Consider the following 17,522-nt stretch of genomic DNA (forward strand, 5'->3'; position numbering starts at 1 on the left):
CTTGTTCCTGTGAGTATCCGATTGAACTGTTTATGAGCGTTATTTCATGGGGAAAAAATTATGTTTACATTTTCAAATTGCTAATGGCTGAATGATACGCAAATAAATCATTCTGTGTGAAAATGTCATTAATCATAGTAAATCAAGCGGCCTGGCAGAACTCCTGTTTTGCAAATATTAAAGCACCATTACGGCATACTTGGGCGGCTATCTCTGCCTACTTCCCACATTTTACCAGCGGGCAGCGCGACACATGAAGTACTCGACTAGCTTCACACTGCATTACCCACAAAGTATTGCACACACTAGCGTAACAATCCAGCTATTCTTAAAGGCGACCTATTATGCAAATTTTCAGAACTTTGTATTGAGTTGTGGAATCCTTTAGAGCAGTTACTCGCTTTTTAGATGGTCCAGATTCTGCACCTATATCTGCAGTATTTCAATTGACTTCCTGTTTCTGACTCAAACAGTCTGTTTAATTTAGTCCATCCTAGATCCTCCTCTTGGTACACCTATTCCCCTGTGATTGGTCACACTCATAAGTGCTCCTGAGGACTTCCGGATACATAGTGCCGTGCTTACAAAAACACTGTCATTTGTTGTGGCTTGCTTTTGTTTGCAGTGTGAAGAAATAAACATGCATAGGCTAAAAAGCATAAATAAATTGTAAACAGTGACGAGCTTTAGGTGATAAAGCTTTAGGTGACAGTTCATTCATTCATTCATTTTCTACCGCTTATTCTCTACATATACCGCCAATCACAGGGCACATATAGACAAACAACCATTCATACCTATAGACAATTTGGACTCACCAATTAACCTAACATGTTTTTCTAATGTGGGAGGAAAACAGAGTACTCGGAGAAAACCCACGCACGCACGGGGAGAACCTGCAAACTCCACACAGGTCTCCTAGCAGTGAGGCCTGCGTGCCAACCACTCGACCGCCATTCAGCCGGATGTCATATTTTCTTTTAAAAACAAGATCAGTCTTGCATTCTCACTGTTCACCTAAAAAAAAATGTACATGCGGATTACAAACTTGCACAATACTGCAAGGGATACTCCTGCTGCTGCTTTGCTCTCCATCCTCTAACCCCCAAAAGCGGTTTTGGAGAAGCCCCAAGCAGACCTTTAGCTGGTGGGACAGCTTTGACAAGCAAGTCATTTCTTTTTTGAAGAATGGCATTTTTGCATGTCAAGGACATTGTTATTGTGTTTGACTAAGCTGCTTCGCCCACACATTGAAAGCATCCCGTAGTATATGTATACCTGTTTTGTGCTACTGTCATGGAGACAATTCAGCTAGACAAAGACAATTAGCCAGGCACACTGGATTATTATAGTGATGACCGTATCAGACCATACGTCCACACATATCTTCTCTGGCAGCTCGTTATTGTGCAGCCCACGGAAATGATGTCATTGTCACTTCTAAATGGCTAAAATTGCCCTAACCGTCCATGGCTGCAGTCCTGCTATTACTTTGGCATGCAAATGACATCCAGTGCACGTGTTTCCGCATAGACAAAGGTTGTTATAAAATGCCACTTTGTGGATGAACAACACCAGAGAGGAGCAAATGTGCATTTTTTGACAATATCCGTGTTTGTGTGGACATTGCCTTAGTTTGCTGGTTTGTGGTCAGTCTTTGCCTGGTCCTTTTTGTCCCATTTCTCTTCATGCTCCTTGTATGTCAGCAGGTTTGAATTTTCGAATCCAGGCTCCCCCAGTGCTTTTGTTCTCATAAATAAATCTTTTTGAACTTTACTTCCCGCACTCTTCACTTCCTGCATTTAGGTCCACCTGTTTTTTCTTGCACTACAACACAAACCGTAAGAACAAATGTACACATTTATATAAATATTTTATTGATTCTAGTTGTTACTGTTGTCAGCAAAGTGTCAATAGTATTATTATATGGATGTTACATATTTTCAACAGATTTGCTCCCTTTGTGATCCTTTCTTTTCTTTCAAACAGAACAAAACCTTGCTGAAAATCAGCAAACTGTGCCAGGAAGACCGACATGAAAAGACAACCTTTCTTGGTAGAACATTACTGTGAATCCTTGGAAAAAGATGAAAAGGATTAGTTTGCCTCACCTTTTTTCATTACAAACCACGCATAGTTTTTAATGACCTTTTTTTCCACTTCTACTCTCGTCTTGCGTGTTTGCAAGACAAAAAATGTCAACATTTTAAGCATCCAAAATCAGTGAGGGCTGTATGAATGCCTGTGGTTGGCTGGAAACCAGTACAGCATGTACCCCACCTCTCACCCAAAGACAGCTGCTGTAGGCTCCAGCATAACCGTGACCCTAGTGAGGCTAAGTGGCAGAGAAAATGGATGGATGGATGACTGATGAAGTTGTTAATCACCGAGAAGCTACCATGCAGTCTGCTTTTTGAATTAGTGTTGCCAAAAAGCAAAACATTTGCAGATTTACAGTTGAAGCTTGCAGAGTTGAAGCCTTGTAAAATTGGCGACGTCATGCATGACAACTGTTCAAATTCCCTACTTCCTGCGACATTAGAGGGCACATTTTTCCCAAAATATTGGTCACATTCCAAAACTTAACAAGCATTTGACCTCCGGTTCAGGTTATGTTGTTATATTTTTGTTTGCGAATGTTCTTTCTTCAGAAAGTTTGGGTGCTTATGAATTGTATTTTCTAACATAACAACTCTCAAGCCATACAGAGGAAGTCTACTTTAAATGTGCTTAAAAAAAAGTTCTTTTTGAACATGCTATATCACCTTAGCTTTTAAGATGTCATTGGCTCATATCACTGAGACAAACCTCACTGTGATATGGTCTTTGATAATAACACACACATTTTAGATGTTATACACTTAATACAAACGTGCTGTTGGTCTCAACAAATTAATAGCTTGTGAGCTATTAGTTATAAGAAAAGCCTTTGCTGTCCATTCAGACTATACAAGGTATTAGTTTTATATTGCTTAAACATAGTTTAGTAGTTGGGAGGTAAAGCCCATAAAGCATGTTGCGACACATCGTTGAGTCATTATCAGGCTCCTTCACTCTTGCTATCGGCGGTAGATTACATGTCAAAAGTGATGCTGAGAGCAAATATTTCAGCCAATAATCATGGGCGGAGGAGGGAAAGCTCGGGCTCCTCTCCAGAGTGATATTGCGAGAAGGGATCACTGGGCTGACCTGTGATCTTATTGTTCTTAAGAGTGATAGCTGAACATAAAGCTGCCTGACATCGCTCAGGTGAAATGTAGCAACAGAGGAGGTGAAACAGATTACCTTGCTTGGGAATAAAATACTCTGAATCAAATAATGTCAAACTCATCTCCAAAGGCGGCTTTCAGGATGATGCACTGCAGTAAAAATAGGCCATGTATAGTTCTCATATACATTCATCATGGCCATGAATGTCATGTTCATTGGAGCATTATGATTTTTTAAAATATATTTAGATACATTTATTCACACCAAATTGAACTGAAAAATCTTGATTTCATCAGGCTAGTATCTTTTCAAAACTGATACTGTACTACCCATAGTATTGATACTATCGATATTCGGATTGAATCACTCTCCCCAATTAACAAAGCATCTTTTTTGCCATTTGTTTAGATGACAGAAGCAATCACACTGGGTCCTGTTGCCCTGTGCTGAAGCACATACAGTGTGAGTAAGAGAAGAACGAGAATGATAGAAAAGAAAAGGAACCAACCCACTAGGAAATAAGAAGACCATGGCAGTGTCCAAGTACTTTTGTTCGAAGGTATGTGCCTTCCATGTGCCTGCTACTTGTGATCAAAATGTAGTGATTTTATGCACGGTTCTTGTGTTTCCCTTTTAAACTTGGACGACAGATGATGTTAAAAAATAAGTTGTGCGAGAACTTTCATTACCCTACTCGTTCATCATTCAATTTAAGTGAGTGTTTAAAGCACACTTTATTGTTTTAACATTTTATGAGACAATGTCTGCTTATACATCTGACAATAGTAATATTAAACAGTGCCTGTGTGGATAATAAAGGCTTTATAATGCCAAGAGTCTGGGATGAATTGTTTCAAATATAATTGATCTCAATTTAGTTTTTAATGTATACAACGTCGGAGGTCAACTAGTCTCATTGGATTGGGATCGAGCTCCACAAAACCAGTGCATTTGTTTTCATAAATTTTGCCCCGATTTCTAACAAAGAAAGTGAATCAAAACATAACTGCTCTTCAGTCAAAGCTGAGCATCTTTATCTTTGTAAAAGCAGCTACAGGAAGCAGCTCTTAAATCTGTGTGTGTCGACTGAGAATCATTCCCCAAACAGCGGGTGTTAAAGGCACTGAATAACAATGATTGAGCCAAGAGTCTTTCTAAAGCCGGGTCTGACCTTTTACATAGTCACTACACTGTTCCTTCTGACGTGGTTGTGAAACGGTCAGAGTTCTGCATCAAAGATGAGTGTGTTCCGAAACACAAGTGCTCTCCTCTGACTCAACTAGTTACACTCACTGAACTCTGGTTTCCTCCCACATTCCAAAAACATTTTAGGTTAATTGGCAACTCCAAATTGTCCATCGGTATGAATGTGAGTGTGAATGGTTGTTTGTCTGATGGATGGATGGACACTCACCGACGATTTAACTTCCAAAAGAAAAGAAAAGCTCTCGCCACTGATGGCCCCTAAAGCAAAAATATATGAAACATTTTTGCTGCTACGTGTCCTCAGGCTTCGGAGCTTTGACGGCGGGTCCCTCTCAGCAGGTGGCAATGAAAGTGAGGTTCCCGCTGCCGTGGTCCACTAAATGTTCATAACCGTAGTTTATAAACTTTAATTGCTTTTAATTTGCTTTTCCAAGTTTAAAACTCATATGTTGCAATGTGGGCTGGTTTGAGCATGTAGATATGCTATTTTCACATTTTTAGACTTATAATTACATCCCTCAAATGAGGTCACCAGAGTTAAAGTGTTCCAAGTATCAGTATACACTTTCTTCGTGCCCACTGTCAAATTGGTTTATCTATACTTTACATATTTTTCAGAGTTTCATTGCCACTTATCCTGATGTGCTTCAGCCAGTATCCTCCTTGTAAGAGCAATGCACTCTTTTCTTGACTATTATACATTTATTTCATTATTTATAACACTTGACAACTGGAATGGATATTACCATCTTTTATTTCTGTCTTTCACAGGGAGCTCTATTGTATGACTATGAGCGAGCCACAGTACCTTGCCATCAGTCTGCCAATGCCATGACCACTTCCACCACATATGAGTGAGTTACATAAACAACACTTTTGAATCTGAAATCCTTTTTCTAATATCCTTCTTAAGTGCAAGTGAGCAACATACTGTGTAGTCATTTATTTTATTCAAGGCTCCAGAATATAAAGGGATATTATTCAGTATAGGAGTGTCGTTAAGAGCTGGTGTGATTATGTGTATAGTACATCAACGGGCGGAGTTGGCACAGTATCATCTGCATGCGGATTGTTGTGGGCCAGACTGGACCAAAATGTCCGGTCGGAATTTTTGCTCTGGTCCAGGCCTCATTGTAAGTATGTAATGTGTGTGAGCTGCTCCATATGTATGGTATGTGTGTCAATGCAATTTAAGCAACAAACTGTTCAAATATCTTGCTCTTGCAAAAGAATAAGACAATGAATTAAACTGGACAAACAGCATCGATTTAATTTGCTCAACACAAAAAAAAAATTCCACAGCACTTTATTTTGAGAAAAGGTTCTGTATTTTTTATTTAGTCTGTTTGTCTTTACACTCCTGTCTATCACCTTCTGCAAAGAAATGTAGCCAAATGGCCCTGGCTCAATTTCCTATGATAATTACCACCACAAACTGATTTGTGTGTGTTGGCAGGATTATGCAAAGTACTTAACTGATTTCCACTCAAGTTTTTGGAGGGTTGTGGCATGGACTGAAAAGGAAACCATTACATTTTGGTGCACATCCAGGAATGGGTCTTGATGCAGACTTGTTTTATTTTCCCACAAAGGATAGATTCACTGATTGGATGGAGGTACAGCAGGTATGTTCTGTGCTTGAACAAGTTGTGAATAACCAGAAAGACCTTCTACAGAATGGACCATTAGCAAATAGCTGACTTTTGACTCATTGTTATATTAATTTCCTGTGTCATTTTGTAGATAATCACCTTTCAGTCCGTTGTCTATCATTTTTTGTTTTTCACCACACCACAAAAAAAACACGTTTAGGTGTCATGCCTTGTGGTGTGGTTAGCACTTGTACCTCATAGTCCTGAGACTGGGTTCAAATCTCCAGTGGAGTTTGCATGTTCTCCCTGGGTTTTTCACAAGCTCGCTTCAAAAGTTCTAAAGTTTATTTTGTACTTAACTGTGGTCAGAGGCACTGCTTGTGACCCCAGCCCATATTTCAAATGTTTGAAATGTGCTATCACCTTTGCAATATAAAGTTCTACACGAGCTGATATGAGAATATCAGAGTATATGTGTGGGGGAGTTTTGTACTGAATTCCATACATACAATACTCTTTCTTCACCAGGTGGTTCTATAATTGCTCAAATACTCAAATATCGAAAGTTACTTTTACGGCCGTGTTTTTTTTATATCCGCTTCCTCAAAATAATGACAATATTCCCATCCTCAAACAATCGGATGAGCCGGGTGGAACCCATCACTCCATATATAACTCCTCATGGCTGAGTGGTCCACCTGCAAGCATCACTGACCATCAGTTCTCTTCTCATTTTGTCCATCACTCATCATCAGCTCAGACTCTCTCCAACCCCATTCTAACTCTACCGTCTTTCTCTCTATTAAATACCATACCCATTACTCTGTGCTGCAGCAGCAACATCCATCCCAACTTATATCAGCGATGCAGCTGATCACATCACCTGTCCTGTAGCCATTCAGTCTCTTGGACAGTATCTGACGTGCGTCATCAATCACTTACATTGACTATGACCCCTGCACAAGTGGAAAGGTCTAGCTTTATACTTTTAGGCAAACGTCTTTCTGTAATATCAACTTCTGATATAATTTGCCTTAGTTGTAAAGATAACAGGTGATGGAACAACTACACCATCTCACATCAATGTTCATGTTCATTCTTTATCATGGTGCAAAAAACTATCAATGATGCTGCTGGGCATTTTGAAACACATATTTGCTTCTCTTTGAGCTTATTTTGTGTTGAAAGGTTTAGTTTCATTTTTATAGCTTGCACAGTAAAAAGGCATAAGGATTAAGTTGCAACATTACATTTTTTAGATGTATTGTGTGACAAAAGTGGAACTTAAAACAATAATTATTTCTGGTTCACGAGCACCAGAGCTACATTGATTATGTTCACACTTGAATAAGCACACTTAACCACACCATCCACTCCACTCCACTCCACTCCCCAATGAACATTTGCTATAAAAGTGACTGTTGGAATTATTAGATTAGATTCAGTTCCAGAACTCTCTTCCAGACCTATTACATGCATTTAAATAACTTTAATAAGGTACTCACTAATAATGAATGATATTTCAACATACACAGGGTGATGGAAAAGTAACTCCCTATTTTTAAATATTTATAATTTATTCATATGTTGTCATATTTTTCTATTTTTATGTTCCATAATGTATGGGAAGTAAATATGTTATAATTAAATCTATGAATTAATTAATACGATGTCTTACTTACAAAAGTTTCTTGTGAAATGAGTTAATACTGTTCCCAAGCGGGGCGGCACGGCTGTCGAGTGGTTAGTGCGCAGACCTCACAGCTAGGAGACCAGGGTTCAATTCCCACCCTCGGCCATCTCTGTGTGGAGTTTGCATGTTCTCCCCGTGCATGCGTGGGTTTTCTCCAGGTACTCCGGTTTCCTCCCACATTCCAAAAACATGCTAGGTTAATTGGTGACTCCAAATTGTCCATAGGTATGAATGTGAGTGTGAATGGTTGTTTGTCTATATGTGCCCTGTGATTGGCTGGCGACCAGTCCAGGGTGTACCCTGCCTCTCGCCCGAAGACAGCTGGGATAGGCTCCAGCACCCCCGCGACCCTTGTGACGAAAAAGCGGTAGAAAATGAATGAATGAATGAATGTTCCCAAGCGCCTTGAGAAACTAGTGCAGAATGCTGGCAACCTTATCAACTTTTAAATAAAACTCCATGCAATATACCTTCTTCTCATGTTAATTTATTGTAAGAATTATAGTTCAGAAATAAAGTACAAATACTTAAAAATCGTGTGTTACTTTTCAATTACTGTGTATATAATTGATCAAATATCTGTGAACCGTGGGGACTATGACTGCTAAATCGTCAATATACTCATTTGGATCACTCAATTAAGTATGCCCCGGATAAAACGGAAAAAAAAACAAAACATAACAATGAGCTGTAACGCATCACTAAAATAAGCTACCTTTGAAAATACAGATTCACCAGCTCTCAGCGGTGGTCTTATAGGAACTCGTACTTCTTTTATGAGTACTGCACCCTGATCAATTATATGTAGCAGAAACCCTACATCTACTATCTGAAATCAAAAACAGTCACAAAAGAGGCAACATGATTACAAAGCAATTGCGAGATTGAAAGTGTTCCAAGAACCAAAGGCTCTACACAGGCCTTGCAGTCTACAGATGACAATGTGGAAATTAATAGTATCCATTTCCATTTAAAATGCAGTGACTTCCCGTAAGCATGCACCCTCAATTGCTCTGGCAACAACATCATTGCTCAGCTCATGTAAACATATTTTCTCTTTGTGGCATAAAGATACAAATCCATTGATCATACAAACATTTGAAGCAATGCTTCTATGAAGTACGTTCAGTAAACATGACAAGCTGATACTGACTATTTAAATGACCAAAACAGGGAGAGAAAATGGTAACTGTTGACATTGAAAAATTGTTGACATTGTGATCAGTGTTGCAATATTTGATTTTCCATCCCTAAAATGTCCATGCTGTAATGTTCTTTGGAAATCAGCATCAGTGTGAGGAAAACAATCGTCATTTTTACATTTAAATCTGCAATTCTCATTTGTGCAGAATTATATTTAAAACTCTCAAAATCTCATTCTCTTCAAAAAATAATATTACAATTAGTGTTGAAACAGATTTCATGCAAGGTTGATGACTTTCAAGTTGAATTATAATTTACTATTGAGGAAAACCTAAGTGGAAGACTAATTTATTGCTTCTTTTTAGAATAACATTCAAACTGAGAATCCAAGAGAAAAGTAATGCATCCTTTGTTGAAGTGACATTCAGACTGGCGCTTCTGCTGGGAAGAAGGTAACAATTTAGAAACCTACACATCCAAGCTTTAAAAATGACAAGATAAAAGCAGTAGCATAGTGACAAAATAAGTCTGTCAGACCATTCTTCACTGAGTGTTGCAACAGCAGTGCAAGGCCTTATACACATATTTTCAATATAACACAACATGCCATGTAGTACTTTGAAGATTTGTAATAAAATTGTCATGGTAATGTAGTACTATTGGATTTTTTTTCATAAAATAACCAACATATGATGTTAATGCATATTTCAAGTGTTGAGGTTTAAATGGCTAAAATGCCTAACTTGTTACTCCCAGAATTAAATTGTAACATCAAACCACCAACTTGTAACGTGCCTCAGCACTAAATGGAAGGCATCATAGTGGCCAACGTGAGTATGCATATGGATCAATATGTGTGCAAAGCAACAGCTGCTGGTTGAGAGGGCAATCACCCGAGACCGTACGACCAAAAGCACCAACTTGTGCACTGCCAAGATTGACCACAAGAAAGCTGGCAAGTCAATGCCACACACAACAAGGATACTGGAGTGCCTGGAACAGTATAATATCAACAGGATGCTAAAAGCCTCCATCAAAAACTCAATGAGGCTGTGAAAGACAACTCTGCAGGCTAACCCAAAGCCAGCTGCACAGAGCAGCATCAAATGTAGTACATTCTAAGCAGACGCTCTGTCCCTATGCTATTGTGCATAGTTGACAGTCATGCGCAAATGAGCTAGTTTGCCAAACAACATTACTGGAGTTCCGCATTTATTGTGTGAGTATTTATCAGTAATACAGTCAAAATGAGAGGAAATGTAAATATTTCCATTTCTGTGTGCACCACTAAATTTTATGCATACACTCTTAAAATTGTAAGTTAGCGGCCACTGTGCTCCAAGAAAAAAGTCAGTCTGGACCGCAGGAATGGGTCCAGCAAATACCAGAAACAACATCTGACAGCTTCATCCAGAAGAGCGCAATCACTGGAACAGCAAAAATCCTCCTAAATCTCCCACGTTGGAAAGAAACATTTTTACCCTGAACCGAAACAATTGCAAAGCAATATTGTAAGATGGACTATTATGTTATTTGGATTTACTTTGTATATACATATTTCTAATGTGACATATTTCTGTGACATATTTTTCCTTGCCCTATTGGGGGTTCAGCTAAGGGGATGTCGTCAATTGTTGCCAGCTTGTAAAGCCCTTCGAGACTCTTTTGTCATTAAGGGCAATATAAATAAACTTGACCTGGCTTATAGTATCTTCTCCCCCTTTGCTTATCACAGCAGTGATAAGTAGCTTTTATTATGGCAACCTTATCAGGCATTGACATTTCCATGGTCACCTGACGGGGATGGCGGTGGGTACTGCCTGTCTACATGGCAAGCCAGCATTTTCAGATGAGTTTCATGCAAGTATCATTTCTTTCTACCATGTAAGAGCTTGACACAATAACACATGACTGAATCAATAGCCCCTCCGCACTTCAGACATTACTGTCTAACAGAGTGAATTGGTTTAACCAATATCCCTCACAGGCTGTTAACATCTTACATGTACTTGAATGGACAAACAGATGGTTGCATTGTTGCACATATAGAGGAGAGGCAAATGCACAATGCACCAGATAAATCTGAAATGGAGAAGAAAAGCACTTACATGCTGCTGTTAGACACACCAGCTTGGCTTTGCTCAGCTTTAACTGTATGTCCTTAAAAGGTCAAAAACTACAACTTCGGCTGAACAAGGACTTAACCATATACTGTATCTGGTCTATTGACATGGCAGCCTTTAAGCCATGGGCATTTGTGGGCGTCAAATCTATGTGGATTTCGAATCCCAGTCGAATGTGAACTATGGCATGGCTACTGTGAGTGATAAAGCACTTAATATGGAAGTGGCAGGATTGGAATCGCATATTCAGTGTTTTGCGCTCACTATAAATCTTGCAGTTCATGTTGGTCTTGAATTTTCCCCACTTCTGCTTTTTTTTTTTTATCATCGTTAAACAGCTACCGTGGTGTCAATGTCCAAGCAGAACCTGTAGTAATTGTATCCTTTATCAAAATGACTAAAGATTTGTCAGATAAAAAACTATGGCCGCATAGAATTACATAAAACTGCAATATTTTTTACATGTATCTTTTCTTAGTAGTAGCAGCTACAACACCTGTTCTATAGTTTTGTTTTTGTTTCAATTTGAGGATAAAAGTTCAATAATTAAAAGCATAATGCGTAGGTCATGCATGCAAAGTTATACAATATATGAATATGTACCTGCATAGTTTTGTGACTCAGTCAGTTTGTCCAGTCCTATATGTTGTCATTGTTGTTTTCTTAAAAGTTCTCGTAGACCCAATATCATGTATTGTCTCTTGAATCAAGTGTATGGTGACACCACTATAAACTGATATTGCACACAAAAACATCAAAGAAATATAACAAATAAAGCGATCTATGCATAAAAAACACCGTGCTGAAATGCATGATGCAATGTGCCTACGCTATGGCATATAACAGTAAATCTTTAAACACTGAAGAGCATTCATTAGAACATCTATCATCACATTTTATGGCTACTAAGCAGGGGAACCAACTGTCCCTTATCGAACATAATGGTCTCTTATTTAGACACAAAACATTTGTGTTAAATCTTTGATCTGTATTACTGTGTAAAAAAATAGTTTGTAAATTGTCAGTGGAAGGAAGGCGGCAAGCAAGCAAGCAAGGAAGCAAGCAAGGAAGCAAGCAAGGAAGCAAGCAAGCAAGGAAGCAAGCAAGGAATCAAGGAAGCAAGCAAGGAAGCAAGCAAGCAAGGAAGCAAGGAAGCAAGCAAGGAAGCAAGGAAGCAAGGAAGCAAGCAAGGAAGCAAGGAAGCAAGCAAGGAAGCAAGCAAGCAAGGAAGCAAGGAAGGAAGATGAATGAATGAAGCAAGGAAGCAAGGAAGGACGCAAGGAAGCAAGGAAGGACGCAAGGAAGCAAGCAAGGAAGCAAGCAAGCAAGGAAGCAAGCAAGGAAGCAAGGAAGGAAGCAAGGAAGGAAGCAAGCAAGCAAGCAAGGAAGGAAGCAAGGAAGCAAGCAAGCAAGGAAGGAAGGAATATGAATGAATGAATGAATGCATGGGTGCCCTACAAGTCCTTTCCCAGTCCTTTCCATCCCTGTCACCTATCAGAGAATAAAACAGCAGCATTCACCAACTAACTGTGCCTTTTGGGACAGAGGTGAGGACAATGGGGTCGGTCCCACCATGCCAAAAATTATTTATTATTTATTGTTCAGGGAGTTAGCAACCCTATTAGTAGTTAGCTAACAAAAGTGATTTTGGCAGCTGTGATGCTATTCACCCTTACAGGGTGACACACTGTTGGATCACAATAGCATCACAAATAGTGACGAATCCTCAAAAGAACATTAAATGAGATACAGATGCCTTCACCAAGACAGATATCCAGATGCCAGCTCCTGCTCTAAAGAAGACAAGAACATCTGCTTAGTAGAAGCTATGTCCTTGCCAGCTATGGCATTGTTGGAGTGGGGCAGAAACACAAAGAATCAACACCATAGGTGGTTAAGGAAGACAGAAGAACAGCAGGGATGAGTGTGTAAGTGACATCCTGTGACTCTCTAGAATGAGGTCAACGCACACTGTATCATTTTACTGAGGTTAGCATGTAAGCACAGTGATATGTGGCAGGCCATCTTAGTAGTGGATGAAAAACATCTCAGGACCTATTTGGTGAATAGCGGCTCATTTTTTGATCCCCGAGGATTCCTCCCACTCTCTGGGCCACACAAATGAACAGTGAAAGGCTTCTTGCCTCCAACTAACAAATGAGAAGGTGAAAAAGGCTCCCACAGCAGAGACTTTTGGCTGACTGGGCCTAATGATGAAAAAGGTAGTCTCGTAGGACATGATGAGGTACCCATTGCTTGAATCATCTGTCAAAGAAATTACACATGTAATCTAATCACCATAGCCACGAATAAGACACTGACAAAAAAAACAGTGTTTCCTTCATGCATCATTATATGTCAGAGACTGAGGGGAAGGTTATTGCTTCTGATTTGATCTTGATTTAAATTCTGTGAACGTAGACAAAGATGGTAAGTCTGTTTAAATATCAATCTGGAGAATGAAAACTACTCTGCCCTCTGCTTATGTATTGATTCATATCTTTGACCTGCCATTAAAGAGGGAAAATATGTTTTGGCTCAAGCTGCTTCTTAAGGATACATTATGTGGTGCAAGTTGACCTTTGGTCAGTCATATTCAGTTCTTATTTGTGTCTTTTTGTTTCATTGTTGGGTTTCTTTTACATCACTAAATAGTACACTATACAGCTATTTATGTGAGGCTTGGAATACAATTCCATCCATTTTCGATACTGCTTATCCTTACAAGGGTCGCAGGCATGCTGGAGCCTAACCCAGCTGTCTTTGGGGAAAAAGGCGGGGTACACCCTGGACTGGTCGCCAGCCAATCACAGGGCACATATAGACAAACAACCATTCACACTCACATTCATACCTGTGGACAATTTGGAGACGCCAATTAACCTAGCATGCAAACCGGAGTACCCGGAGAAAACCCACACACGCATGAGGAAAACATTCAAACTCCACACAGAGCGGGGAATCAAACCCGGATCTTCTAACTGTGTGGCCTGCACGTTGGAATACAATTATTTGTTCATAATATGTACAATTTCTCAACTATGTATGACCAGCACTGATATGCCACTTGTTAAATTTGGATTAATTTTATTTTTGTGATGTACACTGCTTGACAAAGGTCACCATCCAGATTTGGAGGTAATTACTGCAATGATTAATATGTTTCAACAAGGCCCAAGACAGCCTTTGCGGCTGTGTGTGGTGCAATCCTCAAAGAAAAGAGCATTACAGTATACAGTAAGAAGTGATCAAGCGTAACAAAGATACTCATTTCTGATGCAGATGGAATGTTAGCGAGACTTGCTGATATCTTTTAAGGAAACCTAATTTGGGCACAGATATTGCTGTATTCAAACTATCAATTATGTCAATTATACAAGGAATTGGGAAAGTTAAATCTGTGAAAGTAATTGCAAAAATGTAAAGGTTTGATCTTTTTTTTTTTACACATATAAATTGGATAGTACTTCGGAGTTTTGAAGGTCCACATACTGTAGGTAACAAAGTCCAAGCGGAGAATCGAATGCAGGTCTTCCCGATCTCCTGACTGTGTGGCTTACATGCTAAACCACTCAACCACTGTGCAGCACTCTAGGGAATAGTGTTAGAAAAAACTCTCACGGCTAACTTCCAAATATGCAAACTTCATTATTTGAAACTTTGGCATCGTTTAACACGACAATGCAACATTCTAACTAAATTTATAGGTTAGAGAAGTTGAAAAAAAAGCATAGTAGGTCCCCTTTAAGTTCAGGACACATGAAAGGAACACAGGTGTGTTTTACAAAAGCCCAGGTGTCCAGACAGAGTTCAGCTAAGCTGACGACCTGAAAACAAAGCGCTATTTGGCACAACAGTTTGGCACACTGACTCATGCACAACACTTGAAGTTCAGCAGCGCACCAATACACCATCATCCACCGGATAAGTCATAGCTTTTTGTCGCCTTACTAAAAAAAAACCCGAAACAAAACAAAGAGGCAAAGTGTTTCTCTCTCATCAAGTGCTTTGTATAATGTTTTTTGTTTCTTACCACCTCGAAGTAATTCAGTCATCAGACTGTGGTCAACACTGCCATTGCATTTTGCAAAAAGCAACATGAATCAGATTTTCTCACAAACACAGGATCACAATTACTTAAAAATGAATCACTCAAAGCCACAGTTTTCATATTTCTTGGCCTGAACACAAGTCACACAATAGCAGGAACACAGGTGGTAAGTTTAGCTCAGCTGGCAGAGACTCACGCATTGAGAATCAGCTCCTCAAACACTTCAGGAGAGGGAAATATTTTATTCCCGGCCAAATAATTTGTCAAAATTAAATCTATTCCTGCTATTGGCGAGTAGGACCTAATGGCACTTCTGCATTTGCATTACACAAATTTTGATGATAAGCTAACAAAGTGCAAGGGCACATGCAGTTTACTACTTTTTTATTGTTTAACAATTTAATCATTCCCAAAATATGTACACATGTTGTATAGCAACAGAGGCCACTTCAATGTAACCACGATGTGCTCTAATGCTCAGACTTTCTGAACAGTGCTGTATACTCACGTTGAAGCTGCAGTTTTGAGTTTGGGGAGTAGGTGTAAGGTGGTGTGAAAGCTTGGCAGCTAAATCAGCTACCCACTCTAACTAGCAAGCCTTAGCCTTCAGATGCATGGCTTGGACCTCTAACTCTCACCTTTATGCTTGTTAATTCAAGTTCCTTTTTGGAGTCATTTTGGTTGGCATCAAGAGGCCCTGAGGTGGGGTTTCAAAATCAGCCAAATCCCCCTCTTCAACTTCAATTGTCAAAGTTGTGTCACTTAACAGGCCCTTTTATGGTAGTGGATGATGCTTTTTTTTAAGCATTTGCAGCACTTGTACCTCAAAATAGTTGGCCCTTTAAGGTCTGCCTTCTTACAGCCATTTCATTTTAATACAGTTGGATGAGTCATGAAACCCCCAAATCAAACTCCATTTTACACCACCCAATTCGTCACCCACACAAGAAAAGCTGCCAACTCGAGAGAAAAAAAAACAAACAGTACACATCGAGCACATGAGAGACTGTCAAACAGAAAGGAATGACTAGCTCCCATAAACCAGGAGCTAAAGGAGAATGGCATGAAACATGTTTTAGTGCTCACATACCCAAGAAGCACCAAGCAAAGTGTTTCAAATGGTATCAGCATTTATTTATTGATAGCACAAAAGTCCAAACCAACCAACAAAAATGAGCTTGTGTGCCTGGTCAAGTAAACAAAACAAATAAAAACAGGAATCTACCATAACTCTGAATTGAGAAACACAATAAAAAGGTTTCCAAACATATTCATGGCTTCTCCTTCCTACTTCTGCGACTTCAAAGTGAACACGGTCAGAAAATCATGGTTTACAATGTCTACCATCTACACATATAATCACATAAGAACATGGCACAGATCGTGTTAAGGGTGGGTCTACTGACAAAAACTCATCCTCCAATCAGACAAAAGGTGCACTCAGCAATTGCCCTGCTTGTGGTCACACAGGGGAAAGACAACACAAAAGTGAAAAAATGACCTCACACAAGAGGTCATAACACTTCCTAATCACAATTGCCCTGGGATAATGGAATTACTGCACCTGTAATTACTGCAACTGAATGGCTTTAATTCTATTCACTATCACAGTTCATGTCTTCATTGTTACTATTGCCACTGGTAAGTTGGACTGTTTCATTTCAGTGATATCATCTTCATTGTGACCCTTAGTCATCATTGACATTTAACTGATGCAGTCCTGTTTGTCACTGTTGTTGTCATGGGAATTGTTGTTGTTACTGTTTTTGTCTCTCTCTCTACTGCCCCCCTCCCCCTTTTTTTTCTGTGTCCCTTCTTGCTCCGGTCCGGCCGCTCCAAATTTGCATAACAAAAACATCAAATAACGGCAAATAAAATTTCATAGTACAGGGAAGGTGTAGCTTACACATTTCCTGGCCGAGCAAATCTGTTTAGCATGTAAGGGCAATTAGATCAACAATACTATCTGCCCCAATGGCCGAACAGGACAAAAAAAAAAACAAAAAAACAATTGCCCTGGGATCCACTGTTGATCAGGCACATGGGATAGGCTCCATCCACACAAATTGCTACCCACATACACCAACAAACCTGACCATGCCCTAAGGAAGACTGAATAGAATTATAAAGTGAATTTTTATTTATGTATTTTTTTTAATGTCGCCAGAGTCCATGCAGTTCTTAACGTCATTTACAGACCTCAGATTATATCTGTCCATTATTACACCGTGGTCCAACTCTTATATCATTCATTTCAGAATATTATTGCTGCGTGTCTTCATTGATATGGTGGTCTATCCCTGTGCCTCTCAAATAGTGGGGCGGATCCCCCTGGGGAAGCGTGTAGAACGGTCAGGGGGGACTTTAAATGTTAGTACAAACCCGCCAACATGTAGAAATGTATCATACAAATGGAAAACCACTGGTCCATCCTAAAATTGAACTGTGATTTTGTTGTGCATTATTGTGTGCTCACTATAATACAAGTAAAATTACAACAGACG

At 39.4% G+C, this 17,522-nt stretch overlaps 1 protein-coding gene across 4 annotated transcripts in view; it reads right to left on the reverse strand.

The window, feature by feature from the left end:
- The window catches only part of alk (ALK receptor tyrosine kinase), a 260,619-nt gene that overhangs the window by 97,678 nt on the left and 145,419 nt on the right, over window positions 1-17,522 (reverse strand). Inside the window, exon 1 of one of the 4 annotated variants that reach the window (XM_058091043.1) lies at window positions 11,571-11,709. The exons of the other annotated variants lie outside the window; for them this stretch is intronic. The gene's annotated coding sequence lies outside the window, so the exon portion shown is untranslated. Of the gene's footprint in view, window positions 1-11,570; window positions 11,710-17,522 lie in introns of those variants that run through there. 4 annotated transcript variants of the gene reach the window in all.

Source organism: Doryrhamphus excisus, chromosome 13 (genome assembly GCF_030265055.1).
Source record: "Doryrhamphus excisus isolate RoL2022-K1 chromosome 13, RoL_Dexc_1.0, whole genome shotgun sequence".
NCBI lineage: Eukaryota > Metazoa > Chordata > Actinopteri > Syngnathiformes > Syngnathidae > Doryrhamphus > Doryrhamphus excisus.